The sequence below is a fragment of the Anomaloglossus baeobatrachus genome, chromosome 5 (assembly GCF_048569485.1).
Source record: "Anomaloglossus baeobatrachus isolate aAnoBae1 chromosome 5, aAnoBae1.hap1, whole genome shotgun sequence".
In the NCBI taxonomy this organism is placed as follows: domain Eukaryota; kingdom Metazoa; phylum Chordata; class Amphibia; order Anura; family Aromobatidae; genus Anomaloglossus; species Anomaloglossus baeobatrachus.
Genome location: NC_134357.1, coordinates 43,059,189 through 43,081,454, shown reverse-complemented (window position 1 = coordinate 43,081,454; position 22,266 = coordinate 43,059,189). Strand labels below are relative to the sequence as shown.

The following is a 22,266-nucleotide window of genomic DNA, read 5'->3' as shown; positions in this document are numbered from 1 at the left end:
GCTCAATGCATGGTACCGCGTCTTGCAAGGAAAACTCTGGATCTTAATAAAAGTAATAACCCCTTGATGCCGAGATAAAGGAGCCGTTTCATACCTTAATTAAAACGACTCGAGCTGCAATCAAAATATCAATCAGTTTGGTTTCTATAATTCTAATGACCGGGGCCCTCCGCGCAGCTGAGTCCCTCCCGAGACCACGCAAACCAATTCACTGACACACAAACACGGATCTAACGTCTGACAGATGTCAGCGCCTGGGAGCAGGATTTTTATCTACTGTGCTTTATTTGGAAAATATGTTTTAGGCAAAAGTGCAGTATGGTACATAATTGACTAACGCAAAGAAATCTGTTCCGCTTGATTAGGAATCATGACCTATTTTAGGCCGTGTTGCATGGAAGCCTCTTACCTGGACTCTCAGAATTTGATAGAAGGAAAAAAAAACAAAAAAAAAAACAAAACTCAGGACTTGAGCGAATTCCATTTAAAAAAAGTAGAGATCGAATTCTAGAATCTGCACCCATAACGGATGTACTGAGCACTGCGGAGGGGTAAGGAGGCACAGCTAATAACCTAGTACATAATAATCGTGGTCATCGGGGGATTTGTAAGGGTAAGGTATGTTCAAAGACTTTTTTTGTGAGGATTTTAAAGTGAATCCGCTCCAAAAAGCCACATTAAAAACAGCTTCAAATTGCTCTTCCTACTTATTTATTGTATTATGCTCTTTGCTGTTGTTCGTAGGGCAGGTTTACTGAGCAACGTTTTCATTCTGTAGCAAGGATTTCAAAGCCTTGTAGGTAAAGAAATTTATTTTTCAGATTTTTCACGCTCTAAAAACCTCCATATGAACAAACCCTTAAAAAGAGTTAGATTTAGAGTCGGGATGTCAAACTTAAATACATTGGGAGCCAAAGATAAAAACTTGTACAAAGTCATGGGCCAACCTAGTCACGGGCCCCATATAGTCCTCCATATAGAATAATGGGCCGCACACAGTCTACCATATAGAATCATGGGTCCCACATAGCCCTCCATACAGAATAATGGGCCCCACATAACCCTCCATACAGAATAATGGGTCCCACATATCCCTCCATACAGAATAATGGGCCCCACATAGCCCTCCATACAGAATAATGGGCCCCACATAGTCCTCCATACAGAATAATGGGCCCACATAGCCCTCCATACAGAATAATGGGCCCCACATAGCCCTCCATACAGAATAATGGGCCCCACATAGCCCTCCATACAGAATAATGGGCCCCACATAGTCCTCCATACAGAATAATGGGCCCCACATAGCCCTCCATACAGAATAATGGGCCCCACATAGCCCTCCATACAGAATAATGGGCCCCACATAGTTCTCCATACAGAATAATGGGCCCCACATAGCCCTCGATACAGAATAATGGGCCCCACATAGCCCTCCATACAGAATAATGGGCACCACATTGCCCTCCATACAGAATAATGTGCCCCACATAGCCCTCCATACAGAATAATGGGCACCACATAGCCCTCCATACAGAATAATGGGTCCCACATAGCCCTCCATACAGAATAATGGGTCCCACATAGCCCTCCATACAGAATAATGGGCCCCACATAGCCCTCCATACAGAATAATGGGCCCCACATAGCCCTCCATACAGAATAATGGGTCCCACATAGCCCTCCATACAGAATAATGGGCCCCACATAGTTCTCCATACAGAATAATGGGCCCCACATAGTTCTCCATACAGAATAATGGGCCCCACATAGCCCTCGATACAGAATAATGGGCACCACATAGCCCTCCATACAGAATAATGGGCCCCACATAGTTCTCCATACAGAATAATGTGCCCCACATAGTTCTCCATACAGAATAATGTGCCCCACATAGCCCTCCATACAGAATAATGGGTCCCACATAGCCCTCCATACAGAATAATGGGTCCCACATAGCCCTCCATACAGAATAATGGGCCCCACATAGTTCTCCATACAGAATAATGGGCCCCACATAGCCCTCGATACAGAATAATGGGCCCCACATAGCCCTCCATACAGAATAATGGGCCCCACATAGTCCTCCATACAGAATAATGGGCCCCACATAGTCCTCCATACAGAATAATGGGCCCCACATAGTCCTCCATACAGAATAATGACCCCACATAGCCCTCCATACAGAATAATGGGCCCCACATAGCCCTCCATACAGAATAATGTGCCCCACATAACCCTCCATACAGAATAATGTGCCCCACATAACCCTCCATACAGAATAATGTGCCCCACATATCCCTCCATACAGAATAATGACCCCACATAGCCCTCCATACAGAAGAATGTGCCCCACATAGTCCTCCATACAGAATAATGGGCCCCACATAGCCCTCCATACAGAATAATGTGCACCACATAGTCCTCCATACAGAATAATGGGCCCCACATAGCCCTCCATACAGAATAATGTGCCCCACATATCCCTCCATACAGAATAATGGGCCCCACATAACCCTCCATACAGAATAATGGGCCCTACATATCCCTCCATACAGAATAATGGGCCCCACATAGCCCTCCATACAGAATAATGACCCCACATAGCCCTCCATACAGAATAATGACCCCACATAGCCCTCCATACAGAATAATGACCCCACATAGCCCTCCATACAGAATAATGGGCCCCACATACCCTCCATACAGAATAATGGGCCCCACATAGTCCTCCATACAGAATAATGTGCCCCACATAGCCCTCCATACAGAATAATGACCCCACATAGCCCTCCATACAGAAAAATGGGCCCCACATAGCCCTCCATACAGAATAATGGGCCCCACATGGAATATGGAATACATTGGTTTTATTTCAATAACATTGTTATGCAGAAGGTTGATGACTCGGTGGGAGATTAAATCCATCCCTGTGAGTTTGTGTTGCAGCGGTAAGCAAACGATACAGCGAGGACCAGACACAGAAGAGTTAATGCCTGTATTTCTTACCAGTCTTGTATTTTAATGGGTGGTACAAATGAATCTGATGACTGAATGCCCGGCTTAATTGGAGGTCACTGGAGGTTAATTAACTGTTAGAACCCATGAATAAAGTGCCCGGACCTGCTGCAAATCAATGCTTTAAAAAACAAAACAAAACTATAAACAGGCAACAAATCACAAAATGTTATAAACTTGAATGTAGAGAGGAAAGGACTTTAGAGCCAATAAGAGGTATATATTGTATATACAGTACTTAGTATACAGAAGTATATATTATATACTGTCCACCACCCATACAACTCCCACAGGAACTGCAACTCGGCTTTACCAGAGGTCTGCATGAGAAGTCAGCCGAACGGTGTGCTACATAGAAATGTTATCAGGGGACAGTAGATGGCGACACAAGGATTTTACTTGATCCCAAGTTTTTTAGGAAGTGACACTTGCAGACATCAGTAAAAATGACCTATATGGACATGGACGAGGAACGTCATAATGCAAGTAATGGACTCTCACCCAAAAAGCAACTACATGCATTAAAGGGGTTATCCACCTCTTAAAGGGAACCCGTCACCAGGTTTTTGATGCCCCATCTGAGAACAGCATAACGTAGAGACGGAGACCCTGATTCCAGCGATGTGTCACTTACTGAGCTGTGTGCTGTCATTTTGATAAAATCAATGTTTTCTCTGCTTCAGATCTAGCAGTTATACAGAGCTCATGAACATGCTGGACTACTTGGCACCAGGCCAAGTAGTCCTCTAATGATAATCTCCTGCTGATTAAATAGTGATTTTATCAAAACTACACTAAGCAGCCCAACAAGTCACATATCTTTGGAATTAGGTTCTCTGTCCCATGTTATGCTGCTCTCAGATTAGGTGTTATAAACCTGGTGACAGATTCCCTTTAAGCACTTAGAAGAAGGAGCCTTACTGTTTTTGTTCTAACTATTCATTAAAGGGAACCTGTCACCACTTTTTCGGCCTATAAGCAGCGGCCACCACCACCGGGCTCTTATATACAGCATTCTATCATACTGTATATAAGAGCCCAGGCCGGGGGAATAACATAAAAAACACTTGATAATACTTACCTAACGGTCACGCGGTGGGCCTTTTGGGCGTCTCCGTTGTCCGATGCCGGCGCCACCTCTTTTGTCCATCTTTGTTCTCCTTCTTCTCTAGCCGCGGTGCATGACGGGTCCGACGTCATCCACACTCGCCGGCATTCAGGTTCTGAGCAGGGCAGATCAAAGTATCGTAGTCCGCCTGCGCAGGACCGGCGAGTGTGTATGACGTAGCCGCGTCATGCACCCAGGCTTCAGAAAGAGGACGAAGATGGCTGAAAGGGGAGGCGCCCGCAACGGAGACGCCCATAAGGCCCACCGCGCGACCGTTAGGTAAGTATTATAAAGTGTTTTTTATGTTCTACCCCTGGCCTGGACTCTTATATACAGCATGTTAGAATGCTGTATATAAGAGCCCGGTGGTGATGGCCGCAGCTTATACGCCAAAAAAGTGGTGACAGGTTCCCTTTAATTACTCTGTAATATTTAGTTATGTCTTTACATACAGATATGCTGCAGAACATCTTTACAATATACAAGATGATTATTATTAATTGAATTGTAAAGTGCTGCAACATATGTTGCCGCTATAGAAATGAAATAAAAATTATTAGTACTATTAAAAAGGGGTTGTCCACTATTGGACAACCCCTTCTCATTCTCCATGTTCGCCCCCATAAAAAAAAAACAAAAAAAAACCCCTATACTCACCTCTGGTGTGGCCGTGGTTCCATCGATATCTGACGTTGCGTTCCTGGGGTCCGCGTGACATTGCTATGACAGGTGCGCCCCGCAAACAATCAGTGCCAGTTCCTTCTTCCTGCTCGCGGACATTTGAGTAGGAAGTCAGCGCAGCACTCACATCCTGCTCAAATGTCCAAAAGGCAGGGAGACCGGTCGCGGGGCTCACTTGTCATAACAATGTCACGTGGGCCCCTGGAACACAACTTTAGACATCAGTGGAACCGCAACCGCACCGGTGGGGAGTTTAGGCCTATTTATTTTTACGGGAGCAAACAAGGGGAATGAGAAGGGGTTGTCCAAGTAGTGGACAACCCCTTTAAACAGCCACATGCAATACTACAGTTGTCCTATAGAGGTCACTGTAGCAAAAACAAGCATCTGACAAGTGTCTTATCCAGCTGATATGGGGTATTGGCCTCATATCACAAATACTGTTTGTGGCTGTGAATCCAGCTCCGCGATAACCTAAAATCACTCACTGACTTAACCAGAATCTAACTCTAATCTGTCTCCGCTTGTTTCCTCACTCTGCTGCTCATCCCCCGCCCATTTCTACAATAGAAGGTATAACCAGACACCTCATCGTGCTGGCAATCTATAATCATCATGGGTTTCACTTTTTTTTTTTTGTTGGAGTGAAAAGACAAGTTCAGAAGGCTAAATGAGGAGAAGAAGTGGCTCATAAGTGGAGAAAGAAGATTTAATCTTGCACATAAATAGTTCAAAAAAACAACATCTGATAACTCTGAAAACTGAAGAAATATTTAAACAAGAACAATAATCCTAGAAATTAAGAAAATAAATAAGAAATACACTTCTCCTCACTGTCTGCAGCATTTTCTGTACAAGTCTGAAGTCTGTTTTGTAAGACCCCCGCAGAGAACACAAAGTATTACCTCTTACAAACAAATTCAAGTTCTTCTGGTGGCCCAATACTTTAGCCAGAGGAGGATTAGTGTTCTTTGCCCTGCAGCATACAGGGCAGAGGGGGAGGCTCCTGCTGCAGGCAAATATCTGACCGATAGAGGACAGTGATGAGGAAAAGGGAGACTTAGCTGAGCTAAGACACACAAAGACTTACTGTATGTTTATCTGTTTTACTTGTAGTAGAAGACAAAAAAAAATACATATTTTTGTTTTTTTTTAGATATTTTCTATACTTCATTTTCCTTTAAAACATCAGACAAATGCTCTTTTTAAAAGGCTCATGACAGGCTAAACAAGAGTGCCAAGTGTTCCACTATACAGCTCCTGATATCAGTTTAGGCAGGAGGGGTGGTACTGTATAAAATATTAGACATCAAGATGAAAAAGACATTTTTTAGCAATGCTGATTGGCTAAGAGCATACAGTGCCCCCCCCCCTAACCCTGGACCACTAAACTCTGTTGTGCTCAACGCTGGGCTTTGCGGGTGGCCGAGCGTCATCCTATGTGATCTTCTGCCTGGGTCTATATAATGCTCAACAAGAAAAACACCTGTGTCTTGATATTAATACTTGATTGAGTGCTCCTTAGTCCTGTCTGCCTGCGGTTTCCACTAGCTTATCAACCTTCTGTCTGCCTCCTGTCTGCCTGCAGCTTCCAGCACCTCTGCTCCCAGCCTCCTGTCTGCCTGCAGCTTCCAGCACCTCTGCTCCCAGCCTCCTGTCTGCCTGCGGCTTCCAGCAACTCTTCTCCCAGCCTCCTGTCTGCCTGTGGCTCCCAGCCTCCTGTCTGCCTGTGGCTTCCAGCACCTCTGCTCCCAGCCTCCTGTCTGCCTGCAGCTTCCAGCACCTCTGCTCCCAGCCTCCTGTCTGCCTGCGGCTTCTAGTACTTCTGTTCCCAGCCTCCTGTCTGCCTGTGGCTTCCTGCACCTCTGCTCCCAGCCTATTCTCTGCCTGCAGCTTCCAACACCTCTGCACCCAGCCTTGTCTGCCTGCGGCTTCTAGTACTTCTGCTTCCAGTCTCCTGCAGCTTCCAGCACCCTTGCTCCCAGACTTGTCTGCCTGCGGCTTCTAGTACTTCTGTTCCCAGCTTCCTGTCTGCCTGTTGCTTCCAGCACCTCTGTTACCAGCTTCCTCTCTGCCTGCAGCTTCTAGTACTTCTGCTCCCAGTCTCCTGCAGCTTCCAAAACCTCTGCTCCCAGCCTCATCTGCCTGCGGCTTCTAGTACTTCTGCTCCCAGACTCCTGCAGCTTCTAGAACCCCTGCTCCCAGCCTCATCTGCCTGCGGCTTCTAGTACTTCTGCTCCAGGCTTACTGTCTGCCTGTGGATTTCAGCACCTCTGCTCCCAGCTTCCTGTCTGCCTGTGGATTCCAGCTCCTCTGCTTCCAACATCCTGTTTTCATTTTCTGCATTCCTCATCTGCCTGCTGCACTGACACTGTGTGCCCACCCAGACTTTGGGCTTAGAGGATCCACCTCACCAGATGAGCCTAACAGTTGAGAGGTGAAACATTTTGTAGCATGAATGGTAATGTTATGCCGACAGTCTCCCCTTTAAGCTGAAGTTCTTAGATTCACCCCATGACATATACACCTTTTAGTAATGCTCCTTAGAACGTCTTTTAGAAAAATTGAAGAGGAAGCATGGAAAGCAAATATAATCATAATTAGAAAATGTAGCAAAAATCATAAGGAAGACTATAACAGATAAAACCCTATTTGCAATCTTTAGCACAAAATCTCCTAATTCCTAGTGATCATGATGGATGTATAATTTGCACAGTTATTAGAGGACCAGATCTAGCAGGCGGCGGCTCGAACGCTTTCTTCACAATGCTACCAGACTCATTTATATTTTGCAAAACAAATAAAATGGTTTCTCTGTGCAATTACGGAACAATTTATCAGACCACAAGAAGCAATTACGCAGGACGATATCTCGGAGTTGCGAAGATTTCACACTTGATATATCACATGCCATATCTTTATAGTTCAGGAATGTGGACGTCGTTTTCTACCCGTTCTCCGCCATGTAAATAGTTTACATCTAATGTCTATCGTGTAACAATGGAAGGTGAATTCTCTAAGGAATCCTGTTTTATCAGTTTCCATCGCTTTAAATTTGCACTTTTAAAGAAATATGATTTTGCCCGGAAGTTTGGGGAAGAATCCGCAGCCTCGTTCTCAGTGGCCGGTGGCCAACACTCACTTAAGGGCGCTTTTTTTTTTTTTATTTTTTTTTACTTTTACGGGAAGAAAAAGAAGACGACGGGTTGATTAAAAAGATTTGCATTGAAATATAAATTGCACTGCAGCAATTTAGGCAGTTGGAAAAACCTTTTGCAGATATCAGGCTGCTGCTTGCTTTGCATAAGTCTGCACACCGGGATATTTATCAAAGGATTACATGCTTTTATTAGAACACTCAAATTAAAATGTTCAATGCATTTATTGCAGGACCGTGCATTTTGTAAGAAAACTTTTCACAATGCAGTTACAGTAAGGCTGCTTTCACACTACGTTTTTTTAACATGCGTAGAAAAACGCATGCAAACGCATGTGTTATTTTGCAGGATCCTGCCACTTGAAGTTTATGGGCGGGCATTGAAGTCATGTGATCGGGAGTGAGGGGAACTGAACGTGATAGACTGGGAGCCGGCATCTGACAGCTGCAGACGCTGGTAACTAAGGTAAACATCGGGTAACTAAGCGAAGCGCTTTGCTTGGATACCCAATATTTACCTTGGTTACGAGTGTCCGTAGCTGCTAGGAGCCGGGCTGCCTGCTCCCTGCACACAGAACCAAGGTAAACATTGGGTAACTAAGCAAAGCGCTTTGCTTGGTTACCTGATATTTACCTTGGTTATGAGCGTCCGCAGCTCTCAGGCGGGGGAGAGAGAGGAGAGGGAGAGAGGGAGGGGGAGAGAGGGAGGGGGAGAGAGGGAGGGGGAGAGAGACACTGATCACGCCAGGCTGGTTTCTGGGCATGCTCAGTAGAGCAAGCAGGATCCTGTCTATCAGCATGCCAGCGTTCACATGCGTTTGCGTGCAGTATAGTCAGCCTCCAGCGATTTGCAGTATTTGGAAGCAGCTCAAAAACGCTACAAGTAGCGTTTTTGAAAAAAGTTAAAAAACTGCAAGTCGCTGGATCCTCACTATAACGCACACAAACGCAGGTGAACGCATGTGGACGCGAGTCCATTGCAAATGCATTGAAATGAAAACTCATTTGCACTGGATCCGTTTTTTACGTTAAAAAAACGTTCATGACGCAGGTTAAAAAAATGTAGTGTGAAAGCAGCCTAATCTGGGGGATGCATCTCCATCATATGGCAATAAGGGGGCACGTGACTTTTTTTTAGAAAGTAAATCAATGCATGCTGCTAAAAGTGTACCTGTCCTTTCATACAAAGCCTGCAAAAAGCACAATCTTGTTGCTTTCATCATTCACAAGATAAAACTTCTTTTAGAGAAAATATTAGTCTAAAACATTCAGGAACTGTACAGATTCCATCCACTCTTGTTGAGTAAGTAGTTTGTCTTCAGCAGCATTCTGCCAGCATTGTAGGTGCTGGAATATCCTATCCCTTAATTCTACATTTTTTTTAATCCATGTTCATTTCATGTCTCCTCTCCAATAGTTTGTCCTAAACTAAAATGCCTCATCTCTATTATGCTGTATGCAGTGTGGCAGACAGGAGAGTAGAAGCAGAGACACAATCACGACCCCATTTATAATCAGTCTTGGCATCTACTGTATGCTGCTAGAGATTGGGAAGTTAGGACTTAAAACTTCTGGAACACAATGCAAAAACTATTTGCCCCCTCCCCTCTTAAAAAATAACAAATCATATTTGAAATTACAATTCATTATCCCCATCACCACCTGGCAATTTTACATTTTATTTTTTTTTTTTCGTTTATTCCTCCCTTTTTTCCAAGACTATAACTTTTTTTTTTTTTTTCCAGCAATATAGCTATACGAGGGCTTGTTTTTTTGGAGGACGAATTGTACTTTTGAATGACACCACTTATTCTGCCACATATTGTACTGGAAAACAGGGGGAAAAAAGTGCGGTGAAATTTAACAAAAAATAAAAAATAAATAATAAATAAATAAAATAAAAATGCAATTCCACAATAGTTTATTTTATTTACCATGTTCCCTATATGGTAAAACTGACCTGGCATTATAATTCCCCAGATCAGTATGGGTTCATACATTCCAAACAAGTGTAGTGTTGAGTGGTGAAGAAAAATTTTTTTAAAAAAAAAAAAAAAAATTAAAATAAAACCACAAAATAAATAAAATTGTGCTTTTGTCACCATTTTTCAAGACCCGTTGCGTTCTCATTTCTCGGAATCTCGGGTTGTGCGACGGCTTATTTTTTGCATGCTAAGCTGATGTTTATACAAATACAATTTTTTGGTAGATGCAACATTTTGATCGCCTTTTATTGCAATGTTGCGGCGACCAAAATAAGTCATTCTGGCATTTTGATTTATTTCTTGTTATGCCCTTTATCAATCAGATTAATTTATTTTATATTTTGATAGATCGGGTATTTCTGAACGCGGCGATACCAGACGTGTATTTTATTATTTCTTTTTCATTGTTGTATTGTCAATGGGGCAAAAGGGGGTGATTTTAACTTGTGTTTCTTGTATTTTTTCATGTTAGCTGCACATTTTGGCAGATCAGATCAGCTGACGTGGGGGGAAGCAGGCAGCCTCGCTACGAGAGTCCGCATTAAAGCGACAGACACGACCTAACATGTACCAGTAGGGGTTAAAGAGATTATCTGACCCAGAAATACACTTTTTTTTTTTACGCCACTCTGTGCTGTATTATAACATACATTTAGTTTTTTGTTTCTACCTTTTGTTTCTCCTGAATTTGATTTAATTCCATGCAGCCAATTTGATTACCTGCGGCTCTACCAATCCTGGCAGCTTCCTTGCCTTTTTCCTTCTAACCTCACCGCTAGAGCTGGCACCACCCGGCCTCAGTGACCAGCCTCTGCACACTCATTGGCTGTCAGTAATCTTCCCAAGCCTCGCGCTCTGCCCGTCCACTACACACATTGGCTGTCAGTAATCTGCCCCACAATGCCCTATGCCCACTCACTACCCACCAATTGGCTGTTATTAATCTGCCCCAGTTCAGCCCTCTGCACACTCATTGGCTGTCAGTAATCTGTCCCAGCTCCGCCCTCTGCTTGCCCACTACACACTCATTGGCTGTCAGTAATCTGCTCCCGCAGTGCCCTCTGCCCGCCCACTGCCCATATTGGCTGTCCGTTATCTGCTCCCGCAGTGCCCTCTGCCCGCCCACTGCACACTCATTGGCTGTCAGTAATCTGCTCCCGCAGTGCCCTCTGCCCTCCCACTTCACACTTATTGGCTGTCAGTAATCTGCTCCCGCAGTGCCCTCTGCCTGCCCATTGCACACTCATTGGCTGTCAGTAATCTGCTCCCGCAGTGCCCTCTGCCTGCCCATTGCACACTCATTGGCTGCCAGTAATCTGCTCCCGCAGTGCCCTCTGCCCGCCCACTGCACACTCGTTGGCTGTCAGTAATCTGCTCCCGCAGTGCCCTCTGCCCACCTACTGCACACTCGTTGGCTGTCAGTAATCTGCCCCACAATGCCCTATGCCCACTCACTACCCACCAATTGGCTGTTATTAATCTGCCCCAGTTCAGCCCTCTGCACACTCATTGGCTGTCAGTAATCTGCTCCCGCAGTGCCCTCTGCCCGCCCACTACACACTCATTGGCTGTCAGTAATCCGCTCCCGCAGTGCCCTCTGCCCGCCCACTGCACACATATTGGCTGTCCGTTATCTGCTCCCGCAGTGCCCTCTCCCCGCCCACTGCATACTCATTGGCTGTCAGTAATCTGCCCCCGCAGTGCCCTCTGCCCGCCCACTGCACACATTTTGGCTGTCCGTAATCTGCTCCTGCAGTGCCCTCTGCCCGCCCACTACGCACTCATTGGAAAAAAACAAAGCAAAGATCCTAGGAAGAGCAGCACAATCACTGCACTCCACATTCACTTTTGTCTGTATGTTTAAAGTAAGGTTGCACTTGGTTTATGGGCCAATTTGCTCACATGGCTATGCATTTGCGGTTTGTTTTACCTTGCTCAGTAAACCTGATGGGAGAGCAGATCGCTCTTGAAACGCGTTGTTTTAGAATAAAGAATTTCATTTACTCTGGCTCTTAACAGCATCTCTCCATGGTCAAATTTTTTTTCTCACTCTTCTCATCGTGTTATCCCTAGATTGGGATCGGCGTTGTGCTGCAATCTTGTTCATGTCCGTAACAGTGTTGTGCACAACCATTTCAGGTGAGCCTTTCCATTAATCATCTGTTTCTCCCTACTTGACTTTGTGATCTGCACCAGGAAGCATCTCTTTTATTTTTAATTTCCTCTAGACTAGATAGATAAACCGGGTGTGGCTAAAGAGGTTGGCCTGGAAGACTGGGCGTGGCTTTAGAGGGTGCGTTTGGCAAAGACTGCGGCTTCAGGGAGGGATCTGGCAGACTGGGTGTGGCTCCAGGAGTCTGGTCTGGCAGACTGGGTGTGGCTCCAGGAGTCTGGTCTGGCAGACTGGGTGTGGCTCCAGGAGTCTGGTCTGGCAGACTGGGTGTGGCTTTAGGAGTCTGGTCTGGCAGACTGGGTGTGGCTCCAGGAGTCTGGTCTGGCAGACTGGGTGTGGCTTTAGGAGTCTGGTCTGGCAGACTGGGTGTGGCTTTAGGAGTCTGGTCTGGCAGACTGGGTGTGGCTTTAGGAGTCTGGTCTGGCAGACTGGGTGTGGCTTTAGGAGTCTGGTCTAGCAGACTGGGTGTGGCTTTAGGAGTCTGGTCTGGCAGACTGGGTGTGGCTTTAGGAGTCTGGTCTGGCAGACTGGGTGTGGCTTCAGGAGTCTGGTCTGGCAGACTGGGTGTGGCTTCAGGAGTCTGGTCTGGCAGACTGGGTGTGGCTTCAGGAGTCTGGTCTGGCAGACTGGGTGTGGCTTCAGGAGTCTGGTCTGGCAGACTGGGTGTGGCTTCAGGAGTCTGGTCTGGCAGACTGGGTGTGGCTTCAGGAGTCTGGTCTGGCAGACTGGGTGTGGCTCCAGGAGTCTGGTCTGGCAGACTGGGTGTGGCTCCAGGAGTCTGGTCTGGCAGACTGGGTGTGGCTCCAGGGGTCTGGTCTGGCAGACTGGGTGTGGCTCCAGGGGTCTGGTCTGGCAGACTGGGTGTGGCTTTAGGAGTCTGGTCTGGCAGACTGGGTGTGGCTCCAGGAGTCTGGTCTGGCAGACTGGGTGTGGCTTTAGGAGTCTGGTCTGGCAGACTGGGTGTGGCTTTAGGAGTCTGGTCTGGCAGACTGGGTGTGGCTTTAGGAGTCTGGTCTGGCAGACTGGGTGTGGCTTTAGGAGTCTGGTCTGGCAGACGGTGTGGCTTTAGGAGTCTGGTCTGGCAGACTGGGTGTGGCCTTAGGAGTCTGGTCTGGCAGACTGGGTGTGGCTTTAGGAGTCTGGTCTGGCAGACTGGGTGTGGCTCCAAGAGTCTGGTCTGGCAGACTGGGTGTGGCTCCAGGAGTCTGGTCTGGCAGACTGGGTGTGGCTCCAGGAGTCTGGTCTGGCAGACTGGGTGTGGCTCCAGGAGTCTGGTCTGGCAGACTGGGTGTGGCTCCAGGAGTCTGGTCTGGCAGACTGGGTGTGGCTCCAGGAGTCTGGTCTGGCAGACTGGGTGTGGCTTCAGGAGTCGAGGCTGGCAGACTGGGTGTGGCTTCAGGAGTCGAGGCTGGCAGACTGGGTGTGGCTTCAGGAGTCAAGGCTGGCAGACTGGGTGTGGCTTCAGTAGTCGAGGCTGGCAGACTGGGTGTGGCTTCAGGAGTCGAGGCTGGCAGACTGGGTGTGGCTTCAGGAGTCGAGGCTGGCAGACTGGGTGTGGCTCCAGGAGTCTAGGCTGGCAGAATGGGTGTGGCTTCAGGAGTCGAGGCTGGCAGACTGGGTGTGGCTTCAGGAGTCGAGGCTGGCAGACTGGGTGTGGCTTCAGGAGTCGAGGCTGGCAGACTGGGTGTGGCTTCAGGAGTCGAGGCTGGCAGACTGGGTGTGGCTTCAGGAGTCAAGGCTGGCAGACTGGGTGTGGCTTCAGGAGTCGAGGCTGGCAGACTGGGTGTGGCTCCAGGAGTCTAGGCTGGCAGACTGGGTGTGGCTTCAGGAGTAATTCTAGCAAAAAGTGGGTCTAGTGCAACTAGACTAGAGAGATAAGAGACTGGGTGTGACTTCAGAGGGAGTCTGGCAGAGGCGTGTCTTCAAATGCAGATCTGGCAGAGTAGGTGTGTCTTCAGGAGTAGATCTGGCAAAAATTGGGTGTAGTGCGACTAGACTAGAGAGACTGGGTGTGGCTTCATAGGGCGGATCTGGCAGAGACTGAGCGTGGCCTGACAGAAATAGGCCATAGCTTCAGGGGGCGGGTCTGACAGAGCATGGCCATGTCTTTCGGGTAGGTAGGGCTAGCAGACACTGGGTGTGTCTTCAGGGGGCAGGGCTGATAAAGACTGGGGAGTGGCTTCAGTTATGGCATTACGACCAGCCTCTGCCAGACAGGGAAACACTAGTCAGGGTGTGTGTTGCTCCGCCAGAATCAGGAGAGAGCTGGTCACATGACCAAGTGTGGTATCAAGGCAATAGTGCAGAATGCTGAGAGGGAGTATATAACAAACTCCGCATTCTGCAGCCTAGGTACACACACAAATTATAGAGGAAGCCCGGACAACAACTTTCAGGCAGTGCTTGAGTTGCTAAGTAAAAAGAACAGTGGAAGAATCACTGTATTTATGCTACATGTGAACACAGCCTAGATGTCAAATCTACTGTTTGCTTTTCCTCTATGGTATATATTTCCAGCTGAAATACCAGAGGAATGAATGGCACAACGCAGAGTTATATTATGTGACACAGAAGCGCTGACAATCCCTTTTTATATGACTATATAACTAACACAGCATCAAGTTGTCTGATTACATTTATCAACAGTTAACTATTACAACAATGTAAAGTTATTCAATTTTTATTATATATATATATATATATATATATATATATATATATATATATATAAAAAATATTATAAAATATGTGCAGTGAACATAATTTTACTTGTCTTAAAAAATATACTATGTTCCCAAGACAAAAAAAAAACCTTGGGTTTCTCCTGAGGGCTCGGAGTCACGTTCTGCCAAGACTCCATTTCTTTACCTGTTGCTAAGCAACGAAAACCTGATAAACGCAGACAGTGGACGTCTCCATCATCTGTACCACTGCAGGTTTATCAAGAGTTCAAATAGGGTAAATGAGAATAACAGAAGCAGCTAATTAGCAAAAGCCAGGGCCTCTAATGAACACTAAATTTAACAAAAACATCCATGCAAAAGGATAAAGTTGCAATCACCAAGTTACAACTTTGTGAGTTTCAACTGATGCATATTGGCGACGATGGTTGTAAATGTCAGGAAAATAGAAGTCTAGATGTACCTGTTTCTACCCATGTGTAAGGACAAAAAAAAAAAAAAGAGACTGTTGCACTCTGAAATGCTAAAGTATGCAAAAAATGAGTATAAGAATATAGACATGCATTACTGCTTAAGAAAATCTAGGAAAAATTGAGATATTTAGCATACAAAAATGGCCATTTCTATATCTGCCCAGTAACCACGTCAAGGCATATCTCGAATACTGGGAACCTACACTAAACCGAAGCCTCTCTGGGTCAAAAACCTCCATGTGTATGGGCAAGTAGGAATCTGCTAATTAGCTACAGTTGATTTTATTCTCTAGTAGCAGGTTGCTACATACCCATACACATACACATGGAGATTTTTGACCCAGGGAGAGGCTTCAGTACAGTGTAGGTTCCCAATATATAAGACGTGGTTACTGGGTAGATATAGAAATGGCCATTTTTGTATACTAAATATCTTAATTTTTCCTAGATTTCCTTAAGCAGTAATGCATATCTATATTCTTACATTCATTTTTTGCATTCTTTAGCATTTCAGAGGGCAACTGTCTTTTTTTGTTATATGTCATGTTCAGTTTTGCACCTGTTCAGACTGCATTTTGGGAGTGTTATTAGTTGTTTTTTTTTGTCTAGATCATATGTAAGGACAAGGTACATACAACATAGGAGAAATGGTTGAAGGTAAATATTCCATTAAGGTGAAAATCACCTAGAGTGTTAGTTCTTGCAGGACTGCCATGCAAATAAGACTTCATAAGGGCCAGGATTTATGCACGTTTGTAGTAATGTCAGATGTGAAAGTAAAAATACTGTGCAGCTACTTACCTACAACCCTTTTCCACCAAAAATAAGACCTACCCCCAAAATAAGCCCTACTAGCATTATTTGGGCTTTTTGGATTATGCTTAAAATATAAGCCCTACTCCAAGAATATGCCCTGATTGAGGTTCCATAAGGAAGTGTCCAAGCAGCTAAAAAAGTTAAAGAATACAGCAGGACTCTTCATCAAAAAAAGCAGACATCTGCAAAAGAAAGCAGACACCCTTCCCCCAATACCCCAATAAAAATAATTTGCACTCACCAGACCTGAAACAGTTACACTTGGCAAGTGTCGATGGCGGATGGGCTCTCACACAAAGATCAGGTCGCTCGCCGTTCCAGCTGTATTGCATTGCAGCTCTCCCAAAAAGATCGGAACCAGCAACACTCGTGCAACTGGTACTTCTTCCAGTCACCAGGGGGAGCCAACTGCTGCAGAACGCGAGGGGAACTGACAGCGACGCAGATTTGTATGTGAGAGCCCATTCACTTCCCAACTCTAATTGTTTAGGGAGAGTGTGATTCTTTTAGGGGCTGTCTGCATTCTTTTGGGGGTAAACATAGCAGTAAATAGAGAATAATAAATCAAGCAGGTAATTTAAACTTTTATAAATATGGTCTGTACCCCCCACTATAGGACTGGTTCTGCATCATGAGAATAGCAGATCAGATAAGAAAATGTGCATCTGATCCAGTAATAGCAGTACCACCAAATGTTGATGCTCCAGAATGTGATGACATGTTATATTTGAATAAATGTTTTTTTTGTTCATTAATAAATGTAGATTGTTGTTCCTGACAAAATATAAGACACCCCCTGAAAATAAGCCCTAGCATATCCTTCGGAGCAAAAATTAATATAAAACCCTGTCTTATTTTTGGGAAAAGAAGGTACTAACGTTGTTCACTGCTACATTCAGTACAGAAACATGGAGAAAATAATCATGCAAATCAGACACATGGGGCATTATTTTAAAGCCATCTGGTATTAAAGCAGCACTCCAAATATTTTCTTTAAAGCTCCCTTCATTACACCATCTACGCCATCTATGAGTGCTACATGCAGAATCTCCAGTGTATTCCAATGACATGCAGCTTCAGTCTGTCTCCTGCTTGTAAGAGATGACAGGAAGATACCCGTCCCAAGCAGGAGTCAGGAAAGCCATGCTCAAACTGGATCACAGAGAATACAAATAATTTGCAGAAAGAAACTAATGTTGTGTGGGTTTTTATGTTTGTTCATTTTTTTAACCATAGTTATACTACTTTACTTGGGTCATGCTTGCTGAATGGAAGGAACACCCATGATTAATCTTTAAGTGAAAGTAAATAAACACACCAAAAAAAAAAAAAATTATTTGGAATAAAAGACAAAACAACACCCTTTTTCACCACTTTATTAACCCCCAAACACCATTCCAGGTTTGACGTAATCCTCACGAGATCCTACGACAATTCCAGTTCTGTTACATCAGAAGTTCACAGCAATAGAGCACGACCGCTGTCAGCTCCACGCAGCAACTGAAGTGAGTTGCACTATCAGCGGTGACGTCACTCAGGTTACCCACGCCCACAGGTGTAGTCCTCCACCTGTGACAGGAAGTCGCCCGAGTGACTGAAGTGGGCCACGATCAGCGGGATGTCACTCACCTGTGACTGCAAATCAGGCCGCGACACAGAGACAGAGCCGTGAGATGAGAAACTCGGGTGAAGGTCTGACATCACAGCTGCGGGCCCCGCATTACTGCCTGTGTCGTGGTACTGACCTCAGACGTTCACCTGAGTTAATTCTCATCGCGCGGCTCTGTCTACTGTCAGCGGGAAGTCATGCTATCTATTTTTCTCTCTGTCTATGTATTCTAGCTCTAGCTACCAAATCCTATCCTATCATATTTTATTTCTCCTTTAAAAACGCACTGTCCAAAACGCAGCTTTTATCAACGCAGTTTTGATAAATCACTGATTAATCTGCAGTAGATTATCATTACAGGACTATTTGGCGTGCTACAAGTAGTCCAGTATATTCAATAGCTGTATATAACTGCAAGATCTGCAGCAGAGAAAACACTGATTTTATCAAAATGACAGCAAACAGCTCAGTAAGTGACACATCGCTGGAATCAGGTTCTGTCTCTAAATTATGCTGCTCTCAGATGGGACAAAAACCTGGTGACAGAATCCCTTTAAGGCCATGTTCAAGCAAAGTAGATGGGATATCATGAAAAATCAAGCCCAGTGTGCATTGATGCCATCTCCATGAGACATCTCCATGAGAGATTCTCAGTCAATGTACCAAGCTAATTTTTAGTCTCCCGATAGGGGCTTTTTGTGAATGAGACCCCTGTTAAAGACACGCTGCATCTTTCTCTGACGACAAAGATGCAGCGTTTTTGGCCTAAAAAAAAAAATGCACAAAAACGCATAAAAACCGCATTCGGTTTTATACGTTTTTCTCCAAATGCATTCAATGGGTGAAAAACGCAAAAAGAATTAACATGCTGCAATCTTTGTGTTCACTACAAAGACACAGCCGAAAAAAACCCTGCAATGTGCTGACCGCAAAACTGAAATCTCATAGACTTTGCTGGGGAAGGAAATTCATGCAGTTTTGAGACCAATACTGCACCCAAAAAACACGGCAAAGTTTTTTTATAGGCATTTTTTTTTATAGACCAGAGAAGCTTTGATTTTGCACTTAAAAATGCAACTACGTTTTTACAGTCATTTTTCATGCTCCCCATAGAAGCCTTTAGAGAATAAAATGCACCGAAACACAGTTTGACAGCGTGTTAAAAGGATCGGATGCTGTACGTGCGAATAAAACTCATGTGAGCGTCGCTGTGCTCGGGTACGCTCGGTGCTCAGCCCGGTGTGAGCTGCTTGCAGTGTTTGAATGGCTTGTACTGAGGGTAACAACAGCATGATTAGATATATTGTGCACCAAACAAAAAAGTTTGAACAAGCCCGCCACCCTGCCCCGGAAGTGATCTGCTTATGGCTGACTGTATGTGGGCGAAGACTCAAGTTGCCAATCAGTGACTTGATCCGGGGTTCGGGTCAAGATCAAGCCTGTGGAGTTACCGTATTTTTCAAACTATAAGACGCACTGCCCCCCCCCCCCAAATTTTGGGGGAAAGTGGGGGGGAGCGTATCTTGTAGTCCGATGGCTGCGGTGCGGTGGTGGTGGAGCGGGGAAGGCGGGTGCGGTGGTGGTGGAGCGGGTCATCAGAGGCAGGAGCAGTCTGTATCAGCGCTACCCTGACCACATGGGCCCGCTCATTTGATTTGCACGCCCATCATCCCACCCATCTATCAGCCCTGAACCCGGCGCTGACAGGTGGGCGGGGGATGCGCGCATACTAAAGAGCCGGCTCGCGTGATCACCCCATGCAACTACAGCCTGGAGTGATCATGTGCGGCTATATTCACTGCCCCCTGCGCATCATCATCAGCGCAGTGGGCAGTGAATAAGTACGGTATACTAATGCCATCACTAAGCTAGGACTTAATGGCAGCAGCCCATAGCTGCCACTAACTCTTTATTACCCCGATTGCCACCGCATCAGAGCAATCGGGATGAGCTGGGAAAAGTCCCAGGACTGTCGCATCTAATTGATGCGGCAATTTTGGGCGGCTGCTGGCTGATATTTTTAGGCTTGGGGGGCTCCCAATAACGTGAGTCTCCCCAGCCTGAGAATACCAGCCCCCAGCTGTGAGAATTTATCTTGGCTGGTTATCAAAATTGGGGGAACCGCACGCCGTTTTTTTTTAAATTACCCCATACAGTGGCAGCAGCAGATCCTCGTCCCATAACAATGTGTCATGACCACATTTTTTGCTTAAAAATTTTATTTTCCTATTTTCCTCCTCTAAAAGCAGGGAGCGTCTTATGGTCCGGCGCGTCTTATAGTCCGAAAAATATGGTAGGCTCCTTGGCTACCAGCGAACCGAACCTCCAAAAGGTTTGCTCACCTTTAGTTGAACGTGTACTATTTATCAAAGCAGATTGCTATTGCATATTTTGGTGCGGACTCCTGCTTCAAAAAAACCCATAGCGTTTCTCCAAATAAATACATGACCTAAATAAATAAATTAAATAAATACCAAAACGTTTCAAAAACTTTAGGCTAAGTTCACATGTTGCGTTTTTGCTGCAATTCTTTCACAGTGATTTTTTTCAAGAAAGCAATGATAAAGTGCAAAATTGAAAGCATACTGCTTTTTGTGGGTGAATTAAACTTTTTAAATCCATGCTAATAAAACACTTTTTTTTACAGTACCAGCAAAGCCTATGAGATTCCAGAAATCTCATGCGCACACACATTTGCTTTTTTTTTCATGATTGAAAAGGCAACCTCCTTGGTTTTTTGCTGCGTTTTTGAAAGCAGCAGCATGTCAATTCTTTCAGCATTTTTGCAGCATTTTTTCACCCATAAAAAGCAATGAGGAAATGCTAAAACGCTGTAAAAACACAGCAAAAAAAACCACACCAAAACCGCAGGTTATTTCCTGCTAAAAAGATGAGGTTTTGCTACAGTTTTACTGTAGAAAAAAAAAAGCCGCAAAAACGCTCTTTGTAGCCATAGTCTAAGAGTCCCATCCCCCCCCCCCAAAAAAAACAACGAAAACTGCACTGAATCTGAAATATTAAAAATTAACAAAAACTGCATTAAAAACAAAAAAAAAACAAAAAAAAAAATCACCAAAAATTTGCCTGTTCACCACCACCACCAACTTTGATGCAATCAACAAAAAAAATGGAGCTGAATCTGAAACATTTCATATTAAAAATGAGCAAACACTGCATTAAAAATAATAAAAAAATAAAAAAAAGAATCACCAAAAATTAGATTGTTTTCCATCACCACCAACTTTAGTGCAATCAACAAAATTGCCCTGTGTGAACATAACCCAAGATTAAAAAAATTAAAAAAAAAAAACTGCGCTGAATCTGAATTAAATATTTATTAAAAATGAGCAAAAGCTGCATTAAAATTTTTTTAAAAAAAAATCACCAAAAATTAGTCCGTTCACCACTACCACCTTTGATGCAATCAGCAAAACCGCCCTGTGTAAACATAGCCCAAGAGTAAAAAAGCAAAAAACAAATAACTGTGCAGAATCTGAAATACATATTTCATATAAAAAATGAGCAAAAACTGCATTTAAATAAAACAAAAACATTTTAAAAAATCACCAAAAATTAGCCTGTTCATCACCACCATCACCAACTTTGATGCAAACAAAACTGCCCTGTGTGAACATAACCCAAGAGTATATATATATATATATATATATATATATATATATATTATAAAAAAACCAAAAAAAAAACTGCGCTGAATCTGAATATTTATTAAAAATTAACAAAAGCTGCATTAAAAATCACCAAAAATTAGCCTGTTCACCACCAACTTTGATGCAATCAATAAAACCACCCTATGTGAACATAGCCCAAGAGTAAAAAAAAAAAAAACTGCACTGAATCTGAAATAAATATTTATTAAAAAATGAACAAAAGCGACATTAAAATTTATTTTAAAAAAAATCACCAAAAATTAGCCTGTTCACCACCACCAACTTTGATGCAATCAATAAAGCCACTGTGTGTGAACATAGCCCGAGTTAAAAAAAAAAAAAAAAAAATCTGCGCTGAATCTGAAATACATATTTCACATAAAGAGCGAGCAAACACTGCATTAAAAATAACAAAATAAAAAAAAAAAATCACCAAAAACTAGCCTGTTCACCTCCATCACCAACTTTGATGGAATCAACAAAACCGCCCTTTGTGAACATAGCCCAAAAGTAAAAAAAAAATAAAAAAAAATGCACTGAATCTAAAATAAATATTATTTATTAAAAATGAGCAAAAGCGGCATTGAATTTAAAAAAAAAAAAAAAAAAAATCAATCACCAAAAATTAGCCTGCTCATCATCACCACCAACTTTGAAGCAAACAAAAAAAAAACAAAAACTGCGCTAAATCTGAAATACATATTTCATATTAAAAATGAGCAAACATTGCATTAAAAATGAAAAAAATAAATAAAAAAAAATCACCAAAAATTAGCCTGTCCTCCACCATCAACTATAATGCATTCAAATGTTCCAAATATCGCCATAATTACTAATGCCACAAATATACGTGCTGAGTGCAGGTTGTGGCGGTGAGTTTAGCAGCCGGTGAGCCGG

At 44.1% G+C, this 22,266-nt stretch overlaps 1 protein-coding gene across 1 annotated transcript in view; it reads right to left on the bottom strand.

Annotated features, from left to right (window-relative positions):
• The window catches only part of DOCK1 (dedicator of cytokinesis 1), a 523,077-nt gene that overhangs the window by 215,824 nt on the left and 284,987 nt on the right, over positions 1–22,266 (bottom strand). The window lies entirely within an intron of this gene.